The sequence below is a fragment of the Pseudochaenichthys georgianus genome, chromosome 11 (assembly GCF_902827115.2).
Source record: "Pseudochaenichthys georgianus chromosome 11, fPseGeo1.2, whole genome shotgun sequence".
Lineage (NCBI taxonomy): Eukaryota > Metazoa > Chordata > Actinopteri > Perciformes > Channichthyidae > Pseudochaenichthys > Pseudochaenichthys georgianus.
In genome coordinates, this window is record NC_047513.1 from 30,745,317 (window position 1) to 30,751,311 (window position 5,995).

Consider the following 5,995-nt stretch of genomic DNA (forward strand, 5'->3'; position numbering starts at 1 on the left):
TGAGGGAACAATGCGCGCATACACAAGGAGGATAGTGATCCTGCTGAAGCCGGCGGAAGTGAGCTCAAATCGACGTAGTGCTCCGGATTGACGTCGCCTACATGATTATAATCCCAGAATCAGATTATTAGGGTGGCATGGTGCTGGTATCACACAGGTCGGGTCTACTTCCAGGTGTTTAGGAGCCCTGATCCTGGGTAGCTATATGGACACTTCTGTGGTTGAAGTAACTAACTAAGTAATGTATGCTATTCTTTACGAGTACTGTATGGCTACTAGAATACACATGTTTGTACTTGTTGGCTGCCTTACTGAGTATATCTATGTCATGTTATTTCCTACATGTACTAGTACTGTACTCAGGTACACGTTTTAGGTACTTTTACTTTACTGATATGTCTATTTCATTATTTTTCCTGCATTCAAAGAACTGTAGCCTACTAAAGGACACATCTGAATAACTTGTACTTTCCAAAATATTTCTATGTTATGCTACATTCTACATGTACTAGTCCTGTACTCAAGTACACATTTGAAGTACTCACAGGGTACTTTACTTAAGTATTTCTATATTATGCTTCATTTTACATTTACTGACGTTTTGTACTCAAGTATGCATTTGTGGTTACTTGTGCTTTACTAAGTATTTCGTTGTAATGCTATAGTATTTCCTACATTTACTGTGCTAATGTCACTCTTGAGGTATTTGTACTTTACTTGAGTAGCCTATATCTATGTTATGCTACTTTCTACGTGTACCTTTCAACTCCCTGCTAGTTACTGTGCAGTAGCTAAATCACTAATCAATATGTTCATTCTGTCAATAAGGCTTTTGTGATGTCTGCAGGTTTTTTCTGGACGTATAAAATGGATTATCTTCCATGGTAAACTAAGACATTATATAATTTAGACACTCCTGGCAGCACATCTGTCTATATTTGTTACTTTAACACATACATGTGTATGTTGCATATTATTTTGTATCTCTACTGTGAATCTTTGCACATTCCTTTGACAATTTCACACATTTTATTCAGAACAAACACATCCATATACAAATTATGTATAAAGGTTGTAATGGACAGATAGAGAGAGAGAGAGAGAGAGAGAGAGAGAGAGAGAGAGAGAGAGAGAGAGAGATAGATAGATAGATAGATAGATAGATAGATAGATAGATAGATAGATAGATAGATAGATAGATAGATAGATAGATAGATAGATAGTAGATAGATAGAGAGGGAGATGAATGGATGGATGGAGAGAGAGAGATGGATGGAGAGAGATAGATATATAGATAGATACAGTAGATAGATAGAGAGAGGGAGAGATGGATGGATGGATGGATGGATAGAGAGAGAGAGAGAGGGGGGGGGTGGATGGATAGATAGATAGATAGATGGATGGATGGATGGATGGATAGAGAGAGAGAGATACATAGATAGAGATAGAGAGATAGATAGATAGATAGATGGATAGAGAGATAGATGGATGGATAGAGAGATAGATATATAGATGGATACAGTAGATAGATAGAGAGAGGGAGAGAGATGGATGGATGGATGGATAGAGAGAGAGAGAGAGGGGGGGGGGTGGATGGATAGATAGATGGATGGATGGATGGATAGAGAGAGAGAGAGAGATCGATAGATAGATGGATAGAGAGATAGATGGATGGATAGAGAGATAGATATATAGATGGATACAGTAGATAGATAGAGAGAGGGAGAGAGATGGATGGATGGATAGAGAGAGAGAGAGAGAGAGAGAGAGGGGGGGTGGATGGATAGATAGATAGATAGATGGATGGATGGATGGATAGAGAGAGAGAGATACATAGATAGAGAAAGAGAGATAGATAGATGGATAGAGAGATAGAGAGATAGAGAGATAGATGGATAGAGAGATAGATGGATAGAGAGAGAGATAGATGGATAGAGAGATAGACGGATGGATAAATGAACTATTAGTTAAGTGCAATCCATATAAACCTGACAACAATGGAACTTCTCTGTATAAAACTGAATTAGTCTAGGATCATATTCCAAATGTAATATGTGTTGATGGTAGTGTCCTGCAGTATAATACAGCTTCGTATCAAGTGTATTGTATTAATTGGCGTGAATTGGATTACGACAGATCATCTTCAGTGTTTAATTTGTTAATATAATCTCAGCTGGGACGGTGTTTCCTGGAGATGAGGCTCCTTCATTCCAGGCTCTCTACTGCCCCTCAGTGGCGGCGCGGATCATAACAGCGCGAGCGTCTCATGAAACCGACTCCATCACCTGCAGCCTGTTCTCGTTTTCTAATCCCCTATTTCCCTCTCCACTTTTATTGATTGAAAAAAACACGTATGTGCAGGTGAACGGCGCAGTGAGGAGAATGTCTATAATGAAATCTAAAGGATTGATTCCACTGATTCGGACGCTGCTAATGAACCTGTCAGGCCACTAGCTGTGAAGCGTAGCAGCACACAAGGGCAGAGGTCAGCTGGCCTAATGCAGACAAAGCACGTGTGTATTGGGTCTTAAAGCGTAAACAGTAGCGTGCAGTATGTGCAGGCAGACGCTCTGTGAACAAACAAAAGGTCATTCATCAGAGGAAAACCCATTACGATCGCGCGCAGGAATGCTCAAAACAAATGAAGGCAAAAATGGTGAGCAATAAACAGTTGAGGGAGGCCGAGGACCCGCTCTGACTATCCGCGCGCGGCTTGATCTATTCCTGACCGTTACAGCGGTGTTAGTGTTGCGGGTTGCAAGGTTGTCCTGACTCCTCGTGTCATTGACAGAATGGAGAGCGCGTGAGCTGCATTTCAATTGGCTCATAAAAGGAAGAGTAACTTCTCTTGGCAGGTGGAGGGGTTCCAACCCGATAACGCTGCACACTTGCCTTCTGCTCGTGTGGACTTCCCTTGTTCCCCTGGCACACAGAGCCACAGTCTGGGGTAAACACGGGCAGATGGAAGAGGGTAAACACCGGGTTAGGCGTATTTCAAGCACATCTTTGCATCTGAACATTTGTCATGCCCTAAAGATCCCGAAATATGGCGAGGACTCAGAGCTCTCCTTGAGTGGTATCCTTGCTCTGGCAGGGGACACTGTGAAACGGCAATTGGAGCATCATCATGGGAATATAACTACCCTAAAAGTCAAACTAAAAGAATACTTAGCAGCTCCATATGGCGGGTGTCGCTGCATTTTTTTTTATGAACTGCAGCGTCACAAAAGAATGATGCGTGCAGTTTGCAGGTCCGTGATGCTGCACGTTAGCACGGTGGTGCTGTCAGCGTGATGCCCTGCTCCCAATGACAATGCATTCATGCTGATTCCTAGCTGGGGGGGGGGGCTTTCTAAACTCGTTGCAATTCGTTTGGAAGGGGGTCATTTTACAGGACGTATTGGTGCGCACGGAAATCAGCTAAAAACTAGCTCAATGATTTATTTGATGCATGTCAAGTATGAGAGACATACTTTAGTCTAATCTGAATATACGTTAGTACTATTTAGTTGTATGTATATATATATAAAGTGATCATGGTAATTAGGCACATTTATAAGGAATCGGGTTAAAAGTCATTTGAATATATGCAGGGCAGCAAGATCGAAATGCATCGGTTTAAAATTAGTTATATAAAATAATTACGTAATTTTTTCTGGTATAAACCAAAGGATCGGATTATAAAAACACTGACCAGATGATGGCACTTAAAGGTGGGGTAGGTACATTTCAGAAACCGGGGCTGCAGTCGGATAGTTTAAAAATCAGCTCCTAAATTCTAACCCTATCGTCTATTCCTTGACCTCTGAGTGAAAGGTCACGGGTTAAGGGATAGTGGATAGGAGAACTCAAAAGGATTTAGGAGAAGAGACTGCGGTGCTTTGAGAATCCGAATGCACTTTCACTATCCGACGTGTTTATGATGCGCCAGCGGACGTCATTGTGTGCGTCTGCTGCTGTGGGGAAACTATGGAAACCACAGTTTTCTATACAGCGGACTACAACATGGATGTTCAATAAGAACGAGGGACTACTGTAAACTCATCTAGAGACTCTGCACCGTGCTCTGGTGCTGCTGCTTTGCTTTATGAACGTGGACAACAGAGAAACATATTCTTCATGACCAAAGTTGGAATTGAAATAAAAAAGGAAAGTGAAACTTATGCTCGTCACCCTCTCCCTCCGGTCCACATTAATACCAATGATCCCAATACGTATGATTGTATGAACTAAAGATCTTAAAATCAATACAGATGTATTTATTATAAACGTTAGTCCTTAACATCTATCACTGTGTATATCACCATTCAAACATCTTTTAAAAGTTGAACAAACCCCACACAGCTCAGTGAAGACTGAAATGTTGACTTTATTTGATCATTTCAGTAAAAACTAACGTTCATATTTCTCTCTTTGAGTATAATACTGATGAACGTTCAAAACAAAGCACTTTGGCAACTTACCACCTATGTTTTAAAAAGCTTAATAAGCACCGTAACTTTCATGATATAATTTCTCGGTCATAATCGGTTGTTTTCGTGAACGGTCGACTGTTGAGTGACGGCAAATGCTGCGGCTGCAATGCATTGTGGGGCAGCATTTTCGCTTCTCCTGTCAGTTAGGGAGGTCCAGTGGTTCCTAAGCTAAAGGAGGTTATAAAGGAAGTTTGAAACCTCCTTTCCTATCATTCTCATCATTCTAGAGAATTCGAACGGCACTTATCATGGCTGCCACTGAGGGACTTCCGGGTCATTTCACTCCTTTAGGAAGGTTCCTAAGCTAAATGGACTATTCGACTTCAGCCCGGCTTGAGATACACTTTTTGTTATATTCCATGGAATGCTCTTAACATCCCGATAGCAATGAATATCTGAAGTGCTTTGACAAAAAATCCATAACAAATGTTGGCCTACCTGCCTGTCAGCCTTCCATCGGGGCACACATTTATCTCGTGCCCTCATTGGTCATGTGCGCGTTCGTGTGTGTTGGAGGCGGGGCTCTGTAAGGAAGTGGCAGATTTTCTCCGGTTGTGTATTTTCAAATTCTAGCGATCTCGAGCCGGTTTCTCAAACTTACCTACCCCACCTTTAAGTGGTTACAATTCATCTTGAGGGGAACACAATTGTTTTGAGACATTTCATTAAAAAAGAGTGAACCTAATTGTAGTGTAGAGGAACATCCCGCAGATCAAGTCAGTGTGGATCCTCTAGGAACCATATCTGTACTGGAACAAAATCATGGTCATGTATTGAGTATAGTTTCAGAGATATTGAAGTCTGTAGCAATTTGGGTTGAAGTGTCTTGCCCACGGACACAACGACATGCTGACTGCAGTGGGGATTGAACCCTGATCCAAGCACCTACATCCAAACACCTACGCACAACCCACCACGCCACATGCTGCCTTTATATATAGACTCAGTGATTACAGGGAAACCATCGAAATGGATGATATCAGATCAGACCAGCATTTTCTCCGTACTCTACCGTATTTCTTAAGTCGGCAATAGTTAACATAGAGACAACATATCACATGAAAGTGGTGGGGAGATAAATAAAAGGAGAATAGGAATGTGTAAGCTTAAATCCTTTAGTGTCCCGCTGTCAGAGGAGGGTTTCCTGCTCGTGGGCGGATAGCGGCAGGAAACCATGCAGCAGAGCGATGGGTGGGTTCAGTCGGAGGGTCACGCTCAGTTTAGCATCGCCACAAGGCCATGAAAGCTTTCAGAACTGTCACACCTGCTTAGGTCTGTAACACCGCCCGGCTCCCCCACCTCCACCTCTCCACCCACCACGGAAAACAAGCCCTCCCTTCATTGCTTCCTCTCAGTCTGTCACTCTTTCCTGTCATGCCCACAAGGTGATTGTCCTCGACATCTAAGCATCTGCATCCCATAGTTTGAACTTTGGTGCAGAATGTATGTTAAAGGTTACTTTCAATTGTAATATTGTAGATGTATTGATACATATGCCGGTATTTGTATAGATCTGTACT